This window comes from Papio anubis, chromosome X (assembly GCF_008728515.1).
Source record: "Papio anubis isolate 15944 chromosome X, Panubis1.0, whole genome shotgun sequence".
Classification (NCBI taxonomy): Eukaryota; Metazoa; Chordata; class Mammalia; order Primates; family Cercopithecidae; genus Papio; species Papio anubis.
In genome coordinates, this window is record NC_044996.1 from 42,611,547 (window position 1) to 42,636,298 (window position 24,752).

At 36.5% G+C, this 24,752-nt stretch overlaps 1 pseudogene; it reads right to left on the bottom strand.

Annotated features, from left to right (window-relative positions):
* Positions 1–11,812: 11,812 nt before the first annotated feature.
* On the bottom strand, positions 11,813–12,845 carry LOC101009209 (annotated as a pseudogene).
* Positions 12,846–24,752: the final 11,907 nt, after the last annotated feature.

Here is a 24,752-nt window from a genome sequence, read left to right on the forward strand (position 1 = left end):
AAGTGGACCTGATATTCTTATAGAAAAAGATCTGTGAGCTGCCATAGATGAGTTGGGTCTAAACTGGGGACCCTGGGGGCCTGATGGCAGCAACCTCAAAACTGTAAATGTGGAATGGAAAGCACGAAAGATAGAAAAAAGATATCCCCACTCAAGGAAAACTTACAAAGTGAAATGTCAAGTATGTAAAAGAAATTTATGCCTGTAATCCCAGCACTTTGGGAGGCCGAAGCAGGTGGATAACCTGAGGTCAGGAGTTCGAGACCAGCCTGGCTAACATGGTGAAACCCTGTCTCCACTAAAAATACAAAACTAGCCAGGCATGGTGGTGGGCACCTGTAATCCCAGCTACTTGGGAGGCTGAGGCAGGAGAATCTCTTGAACCCAGGAGGCAGAGATTGCAGTGAGCCGAGATTGTGCCATTGCACTGCAGCCTGGGCAACAAGAGTGAAAATACCGTCTCAAAAAAAAAAAAGAAAGAAAGAAAGAAAGAAAGAAAGATAAAGGAAGAAATTTATGGTATGAAAGGTAGCTAATAAACTCAACAAGTGGGAGAATTCAACTTCCAAATAAATGGAAATAAGAGAGCACTCTGGAAAGATTTTGAAGATCTTTAAAGAGATACAGATTGGAATAACGTGTAAAAGAGCAGCATGCTTTGAAATAAAATTGGTCAGAAATGAATCAAGAATATAGATAAAGATGAGATCAACTATAAATTGAATAAAGTGGATGAAAATGGGAAAAAAGGAAGATAGGAATGAGAAATTTACCAATGCAGTATAGGAGCTACACATACCAAAAATAGATAATGGAGTGCTAACCTAAGTCTAACCTTAGCTCTGACCTTCCTAAATGATGGATTAATTTCCTCTGGCTACTGTAAGAAATTACCACAAACTTTGAGGTTTAAAACAACAAAAAAAATATTATTTTCTCAAAGTTCTGGAGCCCAGAAGTTCAAAAAATCAAGGTATTGATAATGTCGTGCCTCCTCAAAGGCTCTAGGAGAGAATCTTGCCTTGCCTCTTCTAGTGTCTGGTGGCTTCCGGTGTCTTTGATCTATGGCCACATAACTCTAATATCTGCCTCCGTCTTCACATGTTCTTTTCCTTTGCTTCCTATGTTTGTCCTCTGTGTGTCTCTTATAAGGATACTTGTTATTGGATTTAGGGCCCACCCAGATAATCCAAGTTGATCTTTAAAGAGACTCTCCCTTTTTTTTTTTCAAATAAGGTCATTCACAGATTCTGGGGATGAGCATATGGATATATCTCCTTGGAGGCCACCATTCAACCCACTATAAGGGGAGACTAAAAGGAATAGCAGTGTGGCAATATTTTCAAAATAGTGACTTTTTTTTTTTCAGAATTGAAGAAATACAAGAATTTTCACATAGAAAGTACACACCAAGAGGCAAAAAGGATAAATAAAAATGATTCAACATGTACACACATCACAGTGAAAATGAGGGACATTTAAGAAATTAATCTTAAAAGCTACCAGATAGACTAGACTATCTATAGATAAATGATTATACTGACAGCAAATTTTCATCAACTATACTATATGTCAGGAAACAATGAAATAAAATTGTGAAGGAAAAGGACTTCCAACATAAAATTTATCTTCATTTAAACTATCGTTCAAAAGTGATTGATTAATTTTCTATACATACAAATATAAAAGAACAGATTTGCACACAAATACTTGCTTTAAAAATAATTAAAACAGGTACTTCAGCAAGAAGAAAAATAAACCGAGAATTAGGAGGTAAGGTGGAAGAAGAAACATGAAATGAAAGAAAGTTGAGATGAAAAATAAAAGAAATCAGAAAATATGCTGCTAAATCTAATTATCTAATGACTGGAAATCACTAATTTTTGTGATTAAACAAAAAGTTGGAGAAGAAAAGACATAGTATGGAAAAAAGAAAAGTGGAAACAAAAAAATCTGGAGGATAAAAAGATGAGGAGAGAGAACGGAGAACGATGGGGAAGAAAGAAAATCGTCTTTGAAGGCAACATAGAAAAAAAAGTCCTACAAATGTGAAAAACATTTGGTTCAGTCATTTCACTTCTAGAAATTTATTCTAGGAAAATAATTAAGACATATGTAAAAATTTGGTTCCACAACGGTGGCCATTATTGGATAAAGATCTAACAAAAGAAAATTTAATAAATAAATTATGAAATATTAAGACAGTAAAATATTATGTAACACTTAATATTTTATGTAAATACTTGGCATGTGAATATTTTTCTGATACATTGTTAAGTAAAAGAAGACTGCTTACAAAACAATATTGACCATATGATCCCATTAAAAAATACATGCATGTATGCATTGCAAAATATCTGAAAGTTTCCATGCCAATATAGTTAATACAGTTATCTCTGAATGGTGAGATTGTTTTTTAAATGTTAAACAATATGCTTAACAATCTGTATTTCTATTTTTACAATGAATATATGTTGCTTTTGTAATAATATTTATTTATGGGGAGCAATTCTTCTTAGAGGAAAGGGGGGTATATTAGTTTTCTATTGCTGTACAGCAAAATACCACAACTTTAGCAACTTAACAAAAATAACATTTATTTCTATGGGTCAGGAGTTTGGGCATGGATTAGTTGGGTTCTCTGATCATCATTTCATTAGGCTGAAAGCAAGGTGTTGGCCAGGGCTGAGGTCTCTTCTAAAGCTTTGTGCTCTCTTCCAAGATCATGTGGTTATATAGATAGCATTCGTTTTCTTGCAACTGTTAAACTCATGGTGACTGCCTTCAAGGTCAACAGAAATCATGTCTGCAGCTTCTGTTTGTCTCCTTTAAGGGCTAACTTGATTAGGTCAGACTTACCTAGGATAAACTCCCTTTTGTTTGACCCAAAGCAACTGATCAGGAATCTTAATGGCATCTGCAAAATCTCTTTTGCCATCATAACCCCAAGCCCCACCCATTATCAAGGGGAGAGTATTTAATCCCCTGAGATTCTGCTCTCTTCTTTCCTAACCGAATAAACTGGAAAATGTTAATTCTTCTTCACAGTTCATTATTTAAAATGTGCTTCTGTAACGAACCTCTAGGAGATGTCTTTTTTTCATTCCATAATTTCACCTCCCAGTTTGGTGTGGGGAACCTAGCTATTTCAATACAAGCATGGTATGTATGTATGTATGTATGTATGTATGTATGTATGTATGTATTTATTTATTTATTTATTTATGCAGGCTAAAAGCTGAATTGCCAAAAGAAATAAATCAAATACAGCCTTTTGAAAATTAAACCTATTATGCTAAGCTGATGTATTCTCAGAGAGGAAAAGAGCAAAGCACTTGGAACTAATGGAATTGGCTGAGCACCTGGATTTTTAAAAGGCCATGGACCATTTCCTGGCTGACCCTCGCATAGCAGTAAATTGTAGTGGCATCTGAGTAATACAGACACATATCCTTGACATATACTAGTCATAATCATAATGTTTTAGGTAGTATTTATTATGATTTTTTTCAGCTTGAAATGTGCAGAACACATACTCAGAAATGAAATGAAATATTGGATAATTTTTTCAAAATTGATTGGATTAGTAGAAGGTAACCAGAATGTTCCCTAGCAACAATAACATTAGCTGATTTATGAACATTAGCAGATTTACGAACATTAGCATTAGCCAGCAGAATCAGACAAAGCAGCCTTGACAAAATTTAAGCTGACAGGAATGCCATATTGTTGAACACCAACTTATTAGGACCAAGAAAACAAAAGGTTCAACCAATCATCCCTTTAATTTAGGCAGTTGTTACACAAGGCTTTTCTATTATTTTCTTTCTTTATTAGTAACTTACAACTTGGACCTGGGAACTTAATTATATCTTAGACTTTATTAATTTTCAAAGAAGTCTAGAAGTGTTTTGAAAACACTTATCCACAGAAATTATTAGGATGCTTGAACCTTTCATTTATCATTGTTAAACGAAAGTGCCTGATGAAATTTTGGATAGTATTTACAAAGCTGCTTTGCTGTCCTGTGGATAGAGATGCTTATGTGTATTGATATCAAATCATGGTCAAATTAGCCAAATTAAAAATAGTTTGTTTTCGGGCACAACTCACATATACGTGGAAGTGCTCAGTTATGAGTACCTGAAAGGGATGGTTAGAATCTGTGGCTTACGTATCTCACTTAGTAGGGGAAAGGGAGAAGTGAAAGGGCTTCTATGGGAAGAACAAATAGATTTATTTAGGAAAGATAAATAGGCTTCCAGAGAAAAAAGTAGGAGATAAGAAAGTTTGTGATAATGTGTGTCTACGCAGGTACAAATGGTCTTACTGGATCTCCTTCATATCCATGAAACTCCCCAAGAGAGAGGATTTATGGTAGGTTTAGTCTTAGTTTCTCTCCTGGTAATGGAAACCACCCCAAGGAGGGAATTTATGGCAGTTTTCATTTCTCAGAAATTTCTTCATCATGTAAGAAAAGCTCTAAGAAGGCTTCTTTCTGTATCTATTGAATCTCAAGTGTCTTCAGCATAAAATAACCTTGATAACAACTCTGGGGTTCTCAGTGAAAGTGATTCTGGAATGGAGTGTGTTCAGGCATTAAAAGTCAGAGCACTACCAATTATACCTCAATAAAGCTGTGGGGAAATGTCAAAGAAGGTATTTTCACTCTAAAGGAGTTAGACAAATAGAGCAAGAATGTATACAAATAATTGGGCAAAGCACGTTGTGTATCAGATACTCATGAAAACTGAAGGCAACATTTTTTTTATTGTCCCTCTGTTCAATAATAGTGATACCAGGCACACTTTCCTATCCTTGAACTGGGACCAGGCATTGAAATTTAGCTACTCACCTCAGGAATACTTGCTTTTGGAAGGGAAAATAGTATGATCATCAAAATTCACTTCAAGATACTCATTACTGCTGTGTTCGACAATCCCAGGCTATTATATCATAAACTCTATCCAATATATATCAGATCCCTGCCTTTACGTCACCAAGAAATCACTCATTCCAGGCCTGAAACCCCCAAACACCCTAAAAAACCCTGTTTCTAATTTATCCATTTTGAGTTAATGCTTAGACTATCAAGGTAGTGTTCTCTCCTACCAGAGTAAGTCTAACAAACTTAGCATTGCTTGTCCAGTAAGTTTTTCTGGCATCTGTCAAAATTGTGAAATATTGAAAAATAAGCAAAAGATTGCTAGATGTCCTTTGAAAGCAATGCTAGATATTGTGTAGGGGACCTTTAGGGATTATCTGTCTCTACTAAAATCTACACTTTTTACTCTCTTTGAGCTATTTTATAATACTGTATGTTATAAAAACCGACAATAATGCAAATTATTATATTTTATAAAGTGATTTTCTTCTTTATTTTTGTTTTAGATTCAGGGAATACACGTGCATGTTTGTTACATGGATATATTGCATAATGGTAGGAATCGTGCTTCTGGTGTATCTGTCACCCAAATATTAAGCATCGTATCCAATAGGTAATTTTTTAACCCTTACCCCCCTCACTCTCCCCTTTTTGAGTCCCCCGTGTCTATTATTTCCAACTTTGTATACACGTGTATCCACTGTTTAGCAAGATGCAAATGAATTTTTCTGGTTAAGGATACAATTGATTGAAGAGATGATTCCAAACATATATATATAAGTGTATACATATATGTACATATATACATACATATATATGTATATGTGTATATGTGTGTGTATATGTATATATATGTACATATATATGTATGTACTTGGGCTTGGGCTTGATTTTGAATCATTGCTCTAACACAAGCACTACTGTCACTTTCATCCAATTTAGTTATCAATGAGAAATCCCTGCCTTACGACTTCTAGTTTCTTGCTCTCCTGTTCAATAATCCTATCCCCATAGCTCACGCTCAGTTAGTTAGCTAGTTGATTATTTTCTGTCTCAAGGTGGGAACATTCCTTTTCATTTCACACCCTTTCCTCACCACCCCTTATTGAACAGATGAAGTTATCTATTGGGCAGCCATTGATCTCACTCCCTGGTATACAAAAAAAAGAATGACAACTAGATTTGAATTCAGAAGAGCTATGTTTATGTCTATATATTTTTTTTCCATGTTGCCTTACATAATAAATTTAACATATTTGTACTATTTTCTTTGTTTATATAATAGTGATAACAGAGTCTTCCTCACACTTTTGCTGACTTTAAATACAATATGTGAGAATGCTGACATTAAATACAACATGTGACATTAAATGCAATATCTGAGTAATTAGTAAATTTTGATGTTACTTTGTCCCCATTTTTTAAAAAGTTTGAATGGGAAATATTAGCAGCTTCTGAAGGCAGGGGCTAAATAATGGATCTTTCTGAGATGGAGAAAATTTAAGGATTAAAGACATATTTTAACCAGTTAGCTTTTCTTCACTCTAGCAACATCAATTTTCTACCTTCTGGAAAGATTGTTTATTTGCATTTATAGTTAGAACTTTGGTGAAAATTGTAAGTAATATTAATAAATACAGATTGATTACATGCATCTAAACAACTCTAAGGAACTTGTTCAGGGTCAAAATGCCAGTGGTGTACATATAGTATACCAGTATCTCAATTTATCTACACAAATTGAAGCTGGGGTATGACCTGTTAGGTCAACAAGGTAAGACTGAGTCTAATAACTGCAGGAAGACTGGCAAACTAAAAGGAAAGAAGCTAATAAAGGGCCAAATATCTACACGCTGGTCAGGATAAAGACGGCCACGTTCAGTTCTTCTGAATAGTAGTTGTTTTCCTTATGGGTAAAAATCTAATGTCCTTCTACTAAACCATGAGCTTTAATTTCTAGGATTTTACACAGAACAGGTTGTTGCTTCAAAAAGCCTTTGTGAAAGAATATGTCAGCTCCCTACTTGCATTTTATTTTCTGCAAAGTATTAAAAAGCACCATGGACATCTCTATAGCTAACGCTGGGAACATTAATGAGAACCTGCTAATATTTCTGAGGTTTCCGTAGCAAAGCCCAATACAAATAGTATTTCATTGTATTCAATATTTCTTCGTACCACTTAGAATTTGTTCCCAGACGGGGGTGGGGGAGTGGGGGCGGGCGGGTGGTTCACGCCTGTAAACCCAGCAGTTTGGGGGGCGTAGGCAGGAGAATCGCTTGAGCCCAGAAGGTCACGACCAGCTCAGGCAAGATGGTGAGACCTCGTCTCTACAAAAAAATTTTTTTAAATTTAGCCAGGCGTGTTGTCGCGCGCCTGTAGTTCCAGCTACTCAGGCGGCTGTGGTGGGAGGATCCCTTGAGCTCAGGAATTTGAGGCAGCAGTGAGCTACAATCGTGCCACTGCACTCCAGCCTGGGCGACAGAGTGAGACCCCGTGTCTAGAAAACAACAACAACGACAACAAAATAAAGTTTGCAACCAGATTAAATGAGAAATGAGGATTCAGGACTTGAGGACTTGGATATTTTGCACAGCTTTGTAAAGTGTACACAAATGTGAAATTACGAGAGAGACACTTTTCTCCATTCCTGTTCTTCAAATTGAACTTTCACAAAAACCTGTCCCAAATCTATAACAAAATGTTGAATTCAGACTTTTTGTACGTATAATATAAATAAAAATACATTACATGGTTTTCAAAAGTCTGGTGTGCGTTATGTATATACTTAACTGATTATTTTTCTGCATAAGTGAAATTGGCGAAGTCCTTTATTCAAAGCAATTCATTAATTTCACGATATTTTATTTTTGTAATTATTATTATAATTATTATTTTTATTTTAGGGCCGGGCGTGGTGGCTCACACCTGTAATCCCAGCACTTTGGGAGACCGAGGTGGGTAGATCACTTGAGGTCAAGAGTTCAAGGCCAGTCTGGCTAACATGGTGATATCCCGTCTCTACTAAAAATAACAAAATTAGCCGGGCGTGGTGGTGCGCGCCTGTAGTCCCAGCTACTCTGGAGGCTGAAACAGGAGAATCGCTTGAACCGGGGAGGCGGGAAGGTGGAGGTTGCAGTGAGCTGAGATCACACCACTGCACTGCAGCCTGGGCGACAGAGCGAGACTATGATTAAATATATATATATTTATTTATGTATTATTGTTATTTGAGACGGAGTCTCGCTCTGTCGCCAAAGCTGGAGTGCTCTGTCGCCCAGGCTACAATGCAGTGATGCTATCTTGGCTCACCTGCAACCCCCACCCTCCCTCTCGGGTTCAAGCGATTCTCCTGTCTCAGCCACCCGAGTAGCTGGGATTACAGGCGCCCGCCACCGCACCTGACTAATTTTTGTATTTTTAGTAGAGCCGAGTTTTCGCCATGTTGGCCAGGCTGGTCTCAAACTCCTAACCTCAAGTGATCCGCCCGCCTCCGCCTCCCAAAGTGCTGGGATTATAGGCGTGAGCCACCGCGCCCGGCCTTCATAACATTTTTTCCACAAATAAAATTACATTGTTCCTGAAACAATACACTATTTTGCATAGTCAAGCAGTTTTGCATTTTACTAGAACTTATAAAAACGTTGTCAATGTTTATAATGTATCTTCTACAGGGTTTCAACAATGTTACATGATTTTGCAGTGCACAATTTGTGGCAGTGAGAAAAGTTCAGTGTAAAAACATTGTAGCTAAAATAGAGCCAAAGAAACATTAGTAACAGAGATAGATGCCTTGAGAAGAATGATCCCATACTATGTTAACACGGAGTTATGCCAATTTAATTTTGATGGCAATTACTAAAAATGATATGAGTGAGTTTGGTATAAGAGTCACAGTCATTTAAAAATCTCTGAATATTTGTAGTAACCACCAGAAAAATGATAGGCAATAGTTTAATCATGCGTTTACTATCCCTTAGGTCACAGTCAATATCCTTGATCAGAATAAAATTGGTTAACATGATTTCTTGGTTAAGGAAATCCCCATTTGGGAAAATAGGCCCAACAGGGAAATGAAATGAAGGTCAACTGAGGTCCAATTCAGTATTGTTAAGTTGCTATTTTCACTCCTCCAACAATTTACTATTGAGCTGTCAGTCATTAACGCTAGGGGTTACATCTTACCTATCTGAAATTTTGGCTACCAATATAAGGTTATTTTCAGGACCACTGAGAAGGACCTTCAGACCAGAGGTTTCCAAATTAGACATGTACATCCCAGGACATGAACAAGACCATGAAGTATGAGAAGGAAAACAGAAAAACTGTTATTTATATTTTGTATTTCTTTTGTTTTTATTTTTTTACTTTGTTTTATTTTTTAACTTTTATTTTTGGTTCAGGGGTACATGTGCAAGTTTGTTATACAGGCGAACATGTGTCACAGGGGTTTATTTCTTAAAATTGCTTTATCAAGTTACAATTTATGTACCATAACATTCACTGGCTTAAAGTGTGAAAGCCAGGGGTTTTTAGTATATTCAGATTTGTCCAACTATCATTATAATCTAATTTTAGAACATTTTCATTACTCCACAGATATCTCATTTCTATTAGCCGTCACCCCCATCCCTCCTTTACCTGATCTCCAGGCAACCACTAATTTACTCTTTCTCTATATATAGATTTTCCTATTCTGGACATTTTATATAAGTGGAATCATATAATTAGTTTTTATGATGGACTCTTTCACTTAGCAGACCGTTTTCAAGTTTCATCCATGTTGTAGCATATATCACTACTTCATTGTTTCAATGCCAAAAATATTTAATTGCATGGATATACCACATTTTGATTATCCATTTATCAGCTGATGAAAGCTTGGATTGTTTCCATTTTGGGGTAGTATGATTAATGCTGCTATGAGCATTGATGCAAAAAGTCTTTGTTAGTACAAATGTTTTCAATTCTCTTGAGCATACATCCTCAAACAACATGGGGTTTAAGAGTGCTGACCCCCTGCACAGTCAAAAATCTACAAATAACTTTCAACTCCCTGAAAACTTGACTACTAATAGCCTATTGTTGAGGAAGCCTTGCTGAGAACAGTTGATTAACACAAACTTTCTATGTGATATATATTATATACTGTATTATTACAATAAAGTAAGCTGGAAAAAGAATGTTATTGAGAAAATTATAAGGGAGAAAAAATATATTTGCTATCATTAAGTGGAAGTAGATTATCATAAAGGTCTTCATCCTCATCATCTTCACATGAGTAAGCTGAGGAGGAAGACAAGGAAGAAGAGGGGTTGATCTTCCTGTCTTGGAGTGGCAGAGTTGGAAGAGGTAAAGAGGAGATGGAGGAGCAAGAACATTCGTTGAAACTTTTATTGAAAAAAAAATCTGCATATAAGTGGACTTGTGCAGTTCAAACTGATGTTGTTCAAGGGTCAACTGTACACCTTAGGAGTAAAATTTCTGAACCACAGGGTAACTCTGTGTTTAACCATTTAAGGAACTACCAGACTATTTTCCGTAACAACTGTACTGCTTTACATTTCTACCAAGAATGTATGAGGGTTTACATCTCTTCACATTCTCACCAACACTTGTTATTTTCCATTTATTTGATTATATCCACCTAATACGTGCACAGTGGTATCACATTGTGAGTTTGATTGATATTCCTCTGATGACTAAAGATGTTGAGAACTTTTTCATGTGTTTATTAGCCATTTATATGTCTTATTTGAAGAAATATCTATCCAAATTCTTTGGACATTAAAAAGTGTATACTTTGGCCAGGTGCGGTGGCTAAAGCCTGTAATCCCAGAACTTTGGGAGGCCAAGGTGGGTGGGTCACCTAAGGTCAGGAGTTCAAGACCAGCCTGGCCAACATGGTGAAACCCCGTCTCTACTAAAAATACACAGATTAGCCAGGCGTGGTGGCAGGCGCCTGTAATCCCAGCTGCCCTGGAGGCTGAGGCAGGAGAATCTCTTGAACCCAGGAGGCGGAGGTTGCAGTGCGCCAAGATTGCACCATTGCACTCCAGCCTGGGTGACAGAGCAAGCTTCCATTAAATAATAAAAAAAGTACATACTTCATTATTATTTTTAATATTTTATTTTTTAATTGGCACATAAAATTGTATGTATTTATTATGTACAAAATGATGTTTTTTGCTTTTGTCTTTTGAGACAGAGTCTTGCTCTGTCACCCAGGCTGGAGTGCTGTGGAGCGATTTTAGCTCACTGCAACCTCCGCCTCCCGGGTTCAAGCGATTCTCCTGCCTCAGCGTCCCGATTAGCTGGGACTAAAGGCACTTGCCACCACGCCCGGCTAATTTTTGTATTTTTAGTAGAGATGGGGTTTCACCATGTTGGCCAGGCTGGTCTTGAACTCCTGACCTCAGGTGATCCACCCACCTTGGCTCCCAAAGTGCTGGGATTACAGGCATGAGCCACCATGCCTGGCCGAAAATAATGTTTTGAAGTTTATATACCCTATGGAGTGACTAAATCTAGCTAATTAACATACACAGTACCTTACATAGTAGTACTTTTTGTGGCAAGAACATTTGACATTCACTCTCTTAGCATTTTTCAAGAATATAACATATTATTGTTGACTATATTCACCATGTTGTACAATAGATCTTTTGAACTTACTTCTCCTGACAATTTTGTGTTCATTGACCAACATCATCCCAGCTCCCTCCCGCAACCACCCTGACTCTGGTAACAACCATTGTACTTTCTAGTTCTATGAGATCAACTTTTTTAGATACTTCATTTGAGTACAATCATGTGGTATTTGTCTTTCTGTGTCTGGTTTATTTCACTTAACAAAATTTCCTCCAAGTTCATCCATGTTACTGTAAATGACAGGATTATCTTATTTTTAATGGCTGAATAGTATTCCATTGTGTATATATTCCATATATCCATTCATCTGTTGATAGACAATTAAGTTGATTCCATATCTTGGCTATTGTGAATAATCCTGCAATAAACATTGGAGTGAGTATTCTCTTTTCATGATCTTGTTTCCAATTCCTTTGGCTATATAGGCAGAAGTGGAATTGGCAGATCATATTGTAGCTCTATTTTTAATTTTGGGGGGAATCTCTGTACTGTTTTTTATCATGGCTGCACTAAATTTACATAACCACCCACAGTTTGCAATGGTTCTCTTTTTTCCACATAGTCGCCAACATTTATCTTTTGTCTTTCTGATAGCAGCTATTCTAACAAGTCTTAGGTGATATCTCATTGCGGTTTTAATTTGCATATCCCTGATGATTAGTGATGTTGAACATTTTTTCATATACCTGTTGACCTATTTGCCTGTGTTCTCTTGAGATATATGTATTCAGGCCCTTTCTCCATTTTTTAAAATTTATTTATTTGTTTGTTTGTTTATTTATTTTTATTTTTTGGCCTTCCCGATTTTATTTGGGGCACATCTGGGTGAGGGCCCTGCATCTAGAAGAAGGTGTTGGGCCTCTTGGTGGTGAAGCGTGGCTTGTGCTGAAGGCGCAGGACCCGGTGGGGCAGCGGGAACTTGACCTTGGAGTCGTGGAACTGCTTAAAGGACGGCGGCTGCACTTGCCGGCTGCGATCTTCCTCCACCTTCATGATCTGGATGGAGTGGGCCTGGTCGCAGTGCCGGGCGCTCAAGACTCGGTAGCACTGGGTGACAGCGCCCGCGGTGGTCAGGTGCTGGTATTCCCGATAAAGGCTGTGGGTGCGGCTCAGGGAGTCACAGCGCAGCCAGATGCGGAAGTACTTCACCCGCAGAGGGGACTTCTCAAACACCCGCCCAGAGTAGGCAATCTCCCCTGAAAACTTCTTCATCTTGTTTAATTGAGATACGAAGTACCAGAAGCTGGACTTTGAGACGACATGATTAGGTGCAAAGATTCGCATGAGGTAGAGGGGCGGTGTGTGGCATTTGGGGGTGGGCGGGTAGGACCCACTACCTTATACTCTCCTAGTGTGCCCTATGCCTTCAGGGAGGCCTCTCCGAACTCGCCTCCACCCGCAAAAGGGCTTTCCTCGTTTTAAAATCAGATTATTAAGAAAATGTGGCACATATACACCATGGAATACTATGCAGCCATAAAAAAGGATGAGTTTGCGTCCTTTGTAGGGACATGGATGCAGCTGGAAACCATCATTCTTAGCAAACTATCACAAGAACAGAAAACCAAACACCGCATGTTCTCATTCATAGGTGGGAACTGAACAACGAGATCACTTGGACTCAGGAAGGGGAACATCACACACCGGGGCCTATCATGGGGAGGGGGGAGGGGGGAGGGATTGCATTGGGAGTTATACCTGATGTAAATGACGAGTTGATGGGTGCAGCAGACTAACATGGCACAAGTATACATATGTAACAAACCTGCATGTTATGCACATGTACCCTACAACTTAAAGTATAATAATAATAAATAAATAAATAAATAAATAAATAAATAAATAAATAAAATAAAATCAGATTATTTGTTTTCCTGCTATTGAGCTGTTTTAGTCCCTTTATATTTTGGGTATTAATTCCTTATCAGATATATACTTTGCAAATATTTTCTCCCATTATGTAGGTTGTCTCTTCACTCCGTTGATTGTTTACTTTACTGTGCAGAAGTTTTTCAGTTTGGTGTAATCCCATGTGTCTATTTTTGCTTTTTTTTTTTGCCTGTGCTTTGGGTTCATATCCAGAATTCATTGCCCAGACCAATGAATCCTGCTTCAATGTCATAGAGCTTTTCTGCTACGTGTTCTTCTAGTAGTTTGATAGTTTGAGGTCTTACAATTAAGTCTTTAATTCAATTTGAGTTGGTTTTTGTATAATGTGTGAGATAGGGTCTATTTTCATACATGTGGATATTCAGTTTTCAAACACATTTATTGGCAAGACTATTCTTTTCCCATTATGTATTCTTGGCACCTTGGTCAAAAATCAGTTCCTTTGCCCATTTTTAGATTGCAGTATTTGTCTTTTTGTTGTTGAGATTTAAGAGTTCTTTGTATATTCCAGCTAGCAGTTTCTTGTATTAAGTTTTTTTTTCATCTTGTTTTACAACTTCTAATTTTTATCATGTTTTACAATGAACATAGTAGTACAGTAATTAATGTATATTACCTATAACTAAATTTGGGGGGGTTGCTCCAGGTTAGGAGCCTGCAATTAAAAGTCTAGAGACCTCTGCTTTAGACCAAAATTATTTTTTTCCTCTCTCATCTGTTTGGTGTTTGCGAGAAGGCGAAGCCGAGTATGCTAAAGACAAACTTCAGCTCTTACTTCTTGTAGCTACTGGCCTATTGATCTGTACCTGGCAAGGGAAAAGTATTTTGTGTTATGCTAAACAATTAACACATATTGCTTAGGAAACCCTACATATGACAAACAACGAAGGGTGGTTAAAATGTAAGTACTTACTATGTAAAAAAAAAAAAAGCCTAGCACATAATGACTGCTTCAATAAATACTAGCCTAGGTAAACATCATCATTATTTTTATTCTACTGATTAGGAGATAAAGAGTCATGTTAAGTAATGTTGAGTAACACAGCTAATGAATTGTAAAACTGGGATCTGAATTCAGGTCTGACTGCAAAGCCCATTTTTTCCCATGGGACACTGCGTATTAGTCAAACTACAGGTCAGATTTCTGCAGTGAGTGGGAAGTTGGACTAGATGACTTCTCTTCCAATTCTGAGACATTATGAAAACATTTGATGTAAAGAAGCATTCAAGTCTGTGTCAGTGGTGATTTTCATAGCTTATAAACATATAGAGGCAAGAACCATTTTGTCTTACTTCCTTTGAATAATACCCAGTGACATGTATAAATGGAATTAATAGCTGTCTGTGATGGTGATAAGCCAAACATTGACTTAAAGCTGATTAATGCAGAGATATAATTATTATTTGGGAGTTTTTATTATTGTTTATCTAATAATCAATTAGATTTTATTTATACTTATTATAGTCAGAATGCAAATTTGTATTTATAATACAATTTGTATTTCTACTTATTCAAAGTAGATTTCATTAAAAACCCTGAAAGACAATCTAGGCAATACCATTCTGGACATGGGGAAGGGCAAAGATTTCATAACAAAGACACCAAAAGCAATCGCAACAAAAACAAAAATTGACAAGCGGAATCTAATTAAACTTAAGAGCTTCTGCACAGCAAAAGAAACTATCAACAGAGTAAACAGGCAATCTACAGAATGGGAGAAAATATTTGCAAACTCTGAGTCTAACAAAGGTCTAATTTCCAGCATCTATAAGGAACTTAAATTTACAAGAGAAAAACGAACAACCCCATTAAAAAGTGGGCAAAGGGACAGGTGCGGTGGCTCACATCTGTAATCCCAGCACTTTGGAAGTCCCAGGCAGGCAGAGCACCTGAGGTCAGGAGTTTGAGACCAGCCTTGCTAACATGGCAAATCCCTATCTCTACTAAACATACAAAAATTAGCTGGGCATGGTGGCAGGCGCCTGTAATTCCAGCTACTCAGGAGGCTCGGGCAGGAGAATCACTTGAACTCAGGAGGCGGAGGTTGCAGTGAGCTGAAATCATGCCACTGTACTCCAGCCTGGGGTACAGAGAGAGATTCAATCTCAAAAAAAAAAAAAAAAAAATGTATAATAATAATAATAATAAACTGGGCAAAGGACATGAACAGACACTTTTCAAAAGAAGATGTACATGTGGACAACAAGCATATGAAAAAAAGCTCAATATCACTGATGATTAGAAAAATGCAAATCAAAACCACAATAAGATACCACCTCACACCAGTCAGAATGACTATTGAAACGTCAAAAAATTACAGATGGTGGTGAGGTTGGGAAGAAAAGGAAACTTACACTGTTGGTGGGAGTGTAAATTAGTTCCACTATGTGGAAAGCAGTATGGTGATGCCTCAAAGAGCTAAAAGCAGAGCTACCATTTGACCCAGCAACCCCATTACTGGGTATATACCCAGAGGAATATAAATCATTCGTTCTACCATAAAGACACATGCACACAAATGTTCATTGCAGTACTATTCACAATAGTAAAGACATGTAATCCACCTAAATTCCCATCAATGACAACCTGGATAAAGAAAATGTGGTGCATATACACTGTGGAATACTATGCAGCCATGAAAAAGAATGAGATCATGTCTTTTGCGGGAACACAAATGGAGCTGGAGGCTATTACCTTTAGCAAACTAACACAGGAACAGAAAACGAAATATCGCATGTTCTCACTTATAAGTGGGAGCTAAATGACGAGAAGTTATGAGTACAAGAAAGGAAACAACAGACACTGGGGTCTACTTGAAGCTGGAGGGTGAGAAGAGGGAAAGGAGCAGAAAAGATAGCTATTGGGTACTGGGCTTAATAACTGGGTGATGAAATAATCTGTATAACAAATTCCCACGACACAAATTTACCTATGTAACAAAGCTTCACATGTGCCCGCAAACCTAAAATAGGAGTTTTTCTCTTTTTTTAAAGAAAAAAAACCCACTAACTGCCCGTAGATTCCCCATACCCAGAGTGACACTTGCGGGATGCTCTGTTTTCTGTATCAGAAATAGCCCTTTAGCTCCTGGCTCCTCTCCAAGGAATCTACTCCAGTGGGACTCTTTATTCACTGCCTCTTACCACACCTTGTCTTCTCCCCAACCCATGCCTTTCTTGATGCTTTCTGCTAACTCTCTGCCTGCCCATGCACCTTCACATCCTGCCATGCCTTGAACACTAGGTACAGACGCACTACCTCCCCAGGGCTTTCCCTGCCCACTTCCCTCAGGATCTTACCTGCTTCTGGATCCACAGTCTCTTCCTGGCTTGTTTCCTGATGCATTCTAACCTTTCCAGCTGAAACATAAATGCCCAGAGAGCATAGACAAATTACTGTGGTCTGAATGTTGATATTTCCTCAAAACTCGTATGTTGAAACTTCATCATCACTGTGATAGTATTAAGAGATGGAATCTTTAGGAGATGATTAGATCATGAGGGCTCATGAATAAAAGAGGGCTCTTATAAAAGAGACTTGCAGGATCCCCTTTTCCCTGCTGCCATGTGGGACACATAGAAGGAGCCATCTACGAGGTACAGGCTCTCACCAGAAAATGACAATCTGCTGTTGCCTTGATTTTGGACTTCCCAGCTTCCAGAATTGTGAGTAATAAATTTCTGATGTTTCTAAATGTTTTAAAGTAGATTTAATAAATAAATGTAATATACTTCTATTTTAATGAAGAACCCATATTCCATGTCCAAGTGAATGAGATGAATGGATTATGGCATGAAGGTTAATTCATTTCAGCCAACTAATTTTTACAAACCACCATACAAATAATTAAGCTATTGTCATCAGCATGAATTAAAAGGCCTTGTTTTTGTTTGTTTGTTTTTATTATATATATAGAGCCTTGTTGATGTCCATTTAAATCATAACATGTAAGCCTTGCCAATAGTCTAAGGGCTATAGATTATATTACCATTCAAATTATGTCATGAGCAGTAAGTCCATTTTATACAGCTAGCAAACTAAATGAGAGGGAATAAGAGTATAAGAGTGCGTTATTCTTTATGAAATAAAGCTCATTCAATTTTACCCAATAGCAGAAAACAGATATTAAAACACTCCCAATTTAGTGAAACAAAATCAAGACATAAAGTTGAATGAGCTATTTCATGTACTCGATGCTTTACTTGCTTCCAATATAGTTTATCTTTCCCTTAAATGCCATGATTTTAATTCACTGACTGATGCATACTTCCCCTGGCAAAGGTATTGGGAAATGTATAATAATTGGTGTTCTACAAGATATAAGATTTCTGTTGGGAATTATTTCTTTATAGATGAAGATTATTTTCCACCGAGAGATTTATACCATAATTAGAAAAATGATGGTCTAAGCCCTAATGGAAATATCATATTTTAATTGCTATTCATTTGTTTCACACAAGCCCATGGAGAAAACTAGGAGCTCCTTTTTATTGATGTTAAATTGTTAACTGTGAAATCAACTAAATTGCGTTCTCACTTAAATATCTGAAATGACTTGCCCATTTAATTACTTTTTAAAACAATAGTATCTTCCATTAGCTGAACAATCCTTCATACCAAAAATTTTAAAACCCTTTACACAAAAATATAGGCTCAGGTAAACTTGGAAAGGCAGTAAAATATTTTAAGTATGCTTAAAATTATTGTATTTTAGGAAAACTCAGAGATTTTACAAATATCTCAAGCTGAAATAATGTATTTCATAATTTGAGAGTTTATTTACAGATATATTTGATTCAATGTCAGATGAGCCAGGGTCAAAGCCTGCTAATGGCAGTAAGACTAAGCTTGAACTGCTCATTTATAAGCTAAAAATGAAAGCATTTGCTGTTTATCCACTTCCTTCCCTTTCATGATAGGATAAAACCATATTTCAAATTAATTCAGATGATATTTCCTGAGTACAATTTGCATGATGACTTGAAACTTTAGGGCAGTCAAGGTAACATTCAGCCTACTTGTCTTCATATACCACCCAAATATCCTGGAAAACCCAAAATTTCGTCATTCAAACTCCAACTGATCCTTGAACAACATAATTTTGAATTACACAGGTTCACTTACACGTGGATTTTTTTCCCACAGAAGTTACACTGAGAGTTCCTGCCTCTCCTGCTTCCCTCCCCTTCCACCTCCTCCACTTCTTTTTTTTTTTTTTTTTTTTTTTTTTTTTTTTGAGACGGAGTCTCGCTCTGTCGCCCGGGCTGGAGTGCAGTGGCTGGATCTCAGCTCACTGCAAGCTCCGCCTCCCGGGTTCACGCCATTCTCCGGCCTCAGCCTCCCGAGTAGCTGGGACTACAGACGCCCGCCACCTCGCCCGGCTAGTTTTTTGTATTTCTTAATAGAGACGGGGTTTCACCATGTTAGCCAGGATGGTCTCGATCTCCTGACCTCGTGATCTGCCCGTCTCGGCCTCCCAAAGTGCTGGGATTACAGGCTTGAGCCACCGCGCCCGGCCTACACCTCCTCCACTTCTTACAACTCTGCCACCCATGAGATAGCAAAACCAACCTCTCTTCTTCCTTCTTCTCTTCAGCCTACTCACAAGAAGATGGCAAAGATGAAGACTTTGTCGATGATCCACTTCCACTTAATGAACAGTAAATATATTTAATCTGTCTGATAATTTTAATATTCTTTTATCTAGCTTACTTTATTGTAAGAATACCATATATAATACATACAACATATAAAATTTGTGTTTATCGACTGTTATCAGTAAGGCTTCCTGTCAACAGTAGGGTATTAGCAGTTAAATTTTGGAGAAGTCATAAATTATTTGCAGATTTTAAACTGTATGTGTAGGGGTCAGAGTTCTTAACCTTCACATTGTTCAAGGTAAATATAAAGTGAACAAATACAAAGTCAATTGTACATATTCTAAATTATATGTTACATATGAAAGTAACAAAAAAAGTATTTGTCACAACATGGTTCCATTTCTTTAACTGAAACATATTATTACATGAAAATACTTTTCAACATTTCGGCATTGTCAATACTGGCTAAACGTTTATTGATCAAATGTGCTAATTTCTAGTAAGAACAATAAAATGCAAGTTATATTTCATGGGTCTAATGACATTCTGCTATAGTTTGGGTATTTGATCCTCCAAATCTCATGCTGAACTTTGATCCCCAGTGTTGGAGGAGGGGCCTAATGGGGGTTTTCGGGCCATGGGGCAGATCATGAATGGCTTAGTTCAGTCTTCTGAGTAATGAGTGAGTTTTTACTCCATTAGTTCCAGTGAGAGCTGGTTGTTGATTGTTAAACAGAGTCTGGCACCTACTTCTTCTCTCCTGCCTCTGCTCTCACCATGTGATCTCTGCACAGGCTGAATTCCCTTTCACCTTCTGCCATGAGTGGAAGCAGCCTGAGGACCTCACCAAAGGCAGATTCTGGTGCCATGCTCCTCGTCCAATCTGCAGAACTATGAGCCAAATAAACCCTTTTTCTTTATAAATTACCCAGCCTTTGGTATTCCTTCATAGCAACATGAACCAACTATGACATATTCCAGATAGGTAACTGATAAATTATATTCATACCACAGAGATGGAGGCACTATGGCACATTGTAGGTAAGTGATTGGATCCTTGAAGATAAATAAATTCAGCAGAAGAATTAGCAATATTTTTACATTTTTATAATTTTGTATAAGACTTCATTTACTCCCCCAGCCAACTATCTTTGCAATCCTCCCTAAACAATGCTAACCTCCAGGCTTCCCTGAGCCTTCACATTCACATTTTTGTTTTGATTCCATTAATTTCAGCAAAGATTTGTTGAATATTTACTATTTTCAAGGCCCTGTGCTAAGTGTTATAGCAGATATAAAGATAAATGAAATCTTCTCAATAAGCTGAAATCTAGTAAAGATCATAATACCATAATACAATGTTATAAGAGGGATATAAACAAATGCATGAACCCAAAAGTGGGAGAGCATTTCTACCAAGGCGGAATCAAAGCAGTATTAGAAAAATTATCTGAAACTTAGAAGTAATGCAAAAAGAGTTATGGGGCACATAGTTTCAATCTCATAAGAAGGTGCAGGCAACTCAAGAATTGCCTAGGGCAATGGTGAGAAAACTTTTTCTGTAATGGTCAAGATAATAAATATTTTTGGCTTTGTGGGCCATATGGTCTCTTTCACAACTACTCAACTTTGCCCTTGTAGCATGAAAGCACCCATACACGATATACAAACAAGTAAGCATGGCCAGATTGGGCCACAGGCTGTAAATTGCTGACCCTTGGACTAGGGGACCCAGGTTAGTAAGTCATTCAACTCACTGTTACTAGTTGTTTAAGGTTCCAGATTTAGAGAAGTTGCATATCAACATGTAGATTTTTGTCTGGTCTAGATGCAGATAATTTCTGTCCAGTAGAGAGATAACCTCAAAGTTTTATGGCTCCATGAGACATTACTCACCTTGTATCTAATCCAGGAAGTTTACCATCCTATCAATATTCTATGTTTTAAAATGGTGTTTGACCCAATCATGACATTTTAATGGTTCTCTCATTTATTAATGAGTCAAATAAAATCTTTGATACTTGTTCACTTTATATTTGCCTGAGTGTTATGATTTTACATGGTTTGAAATTATATATCGACAGTTTTGGAGGGTGCATGGAGATGTTCAAATTGACTCACCTGATGGAGACAAGTAAACTGTGATCCTGGAGAAATGCACCTCAAGTCTATTTAAGCCCAAGCATATTTTTCTTGGCTGCCAGAAGAATCCCAGGCAGCAAGAGAACTTTAACATTGCTGATTCTATTTCTGTAGCTTTAATTTTCTTCTTGCTATTGATTTTTGTGTTGCACATGACAAAAAGTTATTTTCATTTGGTGGCAGCAACAATTGGGAATTTGTTTTTATTGTTTGGCCATTTGGTGATCTCTACTGGGCAGATGGTGAAGTACTGTTCTCTGTTGGGTGAGAAGCAGAGAAACTGGTTCGTTTAGGCTTTTTGCTTGTCTATTTGCAAAATCAAATCAATTAAGAATTTTGTGCCTATTGTGAAGGAGAACAATTCTTTCATATTTAGACTAACAGAGTTTTGTATTTATACGTTTACACTCGACCTGTGGTAGAAGCTGTAGAACTGAAGCAATAAACTCTCCATATATCTTATGTTTTTCTGTAAATTAGAAAGTTCTTTCTCTCTCATGTAAAGTATAAAATAATTTCCTACCCATGAAGGGCAATACTAAATCTGATCATAATGTATCTCTGAGGAGGTCAGTTGTGATTAATTTATAGATAATGACATATGAATCTAACAGTGCTATAAATAACAGAAAATGTTTAAATGAACTTCTAATACTTTAAATGTGCCATATATTTACAAAATTCTTACAGAAATGTCTAGCTCAGAAACATTTTAAGAATTAATGTTTACTTAAGATGAATCTTTGGACAGTTTAGATTGGTTTGATAATTTAGATTTAAGGTTGGGCGCAGTGGCTCATGCCTGTAATCCCACCACTTTCGGAGACCAAGGTGGGTGGATCACTTGATGCCAGGAGTTCGAGACCAGCCTGGTCAACATGGTGAAACTCCGTCTCTGCTAAACACAAAAATTAGCTGAGTGTGGTGGTGCGCACCTGTAATCCCAGCCACTTGGGAGGCTGAGACAGAAGAATCGCTTGAACCCAGGAGGCAGATGTTGCAGTGAGCCAAGATTGCACCACTGCACTCCAGCCTGGGCTATAGAGCAAGACTCTGTCTCAAAGAAAAGAAAAAAACAGTTTGAAGAAAGAAAGAGGAAATCTCTAGGTCTTTTTCTCAAATTTTTATTAAGTATAATAAAATTTACATTTTATTTTTATAAGATTGTTTTCTTTCATGAAGAGACTATTTAATGTGAACTTCTTAAACATCTTTTGGTTTACCAATCAAACAAGCCAACACTCCTACATAATCTGTAAGATTATGAAAATGTAGATTCGTATTTTATTAAATGTCATCTTCTGACAAGTGTTTTACTTCTACTCTATGTTTTGTAGCTTGAACATGATTTGCAATATTCTTAGGTAAATTAAACACTTAGATTTCAATCAAATTAAACCAATTAATGAATAATTTTTGATTGCTAGATAATTTCTAGATGAAGTAGAATACTAAAAATAATGATTATTGAGCATAATTTAAAACTGTCATACATTTACTTCATATTTTTTATATGCTATAGGGTGACTATGTCTTTGGTCATGTTAACAGACATTTGCTTTTTGACACATTAAGATGTAAAAAGAAATTTGAGTCTGTAAAAAGTTGTGCATTCATAAGCTTTGCTAGTTGGCTTAAATTCTAGTGTGTGGCATTTCTCAATTATTTACCTCCCAGTGTTTTCTGTGAGTGGAATTTAGTTACTCTGGTTAAAACTTATTATTAGCATGAGTGGTTGAAACTATTCTAGGAAAAACAGTAACAGAGAAATAAACCTGGGTATATAAGGTTATGTGCTTTTTTATCAAGATAAAAAGTTAATGCTTTTTTTTTCTTTAAAGCATCTGATGTATAATTTAAAAGAAGATGGGAAAACACAAAGCTTTAAGTTACAGAAAGTTATAGATTTTCAGAAAGAACATTTTCGTTTGCCATAGTTTATAGTACTGACTCTGAAAAGAAGTAATAAAATGTGTAAAAAATTGCCAAAATTTGACTCAATTTTAAAGGATTTGTTCATAAGCAAAAACAGAGCTTGTGAAATTTTACTGCCAATATTACTGCAAAACTAGAATTTGGCTCTCTCTGTATTAAAATGATAAATTACCAAGGGACATGCAAATAGATCAATGGAATAGAATATAAAACCCAGAAATTTTAGATTGGTGCAAAAATAATTGTGGCTTTTGCCATTAAAAGTATAGCAAAAACTGCAATAACTTTTGCACCAGTTTAATATATCCCCACAAATATGTCCAATTAATTTCTGACAAAGAAGCAAAAGCAATTCAATAAATGGGGCTGAACAAATTGGATATCCATTAGCAAAAAAAAAAAAAAAAAAAAAATGAACCTTGACCTAATCTTCATACTTTATGTTTGACCTAATCTTCATACTTTATGTTAAAATTAACTCAAAATGGATAATGAACATAAGCATAAAATGTAAAACTACAAAACTTCTAAAAATATATATAGGAAAAAATCTTTGAGACCTAAGTAAGACTAAGCAAATTTCTTCGAATTGACACAAAATAACAGGATTGATCAAATGAAAAATTGATAAATTGGACCTCAACAAAATTTTAAAATTTTGCCTACAAAAGATTCTGTTAGAAGAATGAAAGGACAAATTCTATATCCAATAAAGGCTTTGTATCTGTAAATAACTCTCAAAACTCAATATCAAAACAAGCAATTCAATTAAGAAATTGACAAACAATATGCATAGATATTTAATCAGTGATGATATACAGATGGCAAATAAACATATGAAAAGATGTTTAATATCATTAGCCATTAAATAAATGGAATTTAAAAGTACAATGAGATATCACAACACACCTGTCAGAATGGCTAATGAACAGAATGAAAGATAGTGATAACACCAAATGCTGGTGAGGATGTGGTGAAACTGGATTATTCATACATTGTTAGTGGGAATGTAAAATGGTACAGCCACTCTGAAAAATTGGCAAGTTCTTTCAAATCTAAAAATGGGCATACCATATGATCCAACAATTGAACTCTTGGCATTTATCCCAGAGAATTGAAAAGTTACTTTCATGCAGGAACTTGTACATGAATGTTCCTAGCAGCTTTATTCATAATAGTCAAAAACTGGAAACTATTCAAATGCTCTTCAGTAGATGGATGGTTAAAAAATACTCAGCAATTAAAGAAAGAATGAATTATTGATACATGTAACAACTTGAACGGATCTCAAGGGCATTATGCTGAATGAAAAGAAAGCCAGTCTTAAAAACTCACATACCACATGATTTTATTTGTGTAATACTCATTAAATAGCATAATTGTAGAGATGGAGGAGAGATTTGTGGTTGCCAGGAAATAGGGGTGGAAAGGAGAAAAAATAACCTGAAGGAGTATTGTGGTGATGGTACAGTTGAATATGTTGATTGCAGTGGTGGTTACACAAGGCTACACATGTGATAAAATTGCATAAAACTACACACACACACACACACACACACAAATAAATGCATGTATAACATTTAAAATCTGAATAAACTCTGTAAATTGTACCAATATCAATTTCTTGGTTTTGATACTGTTCTGTGGT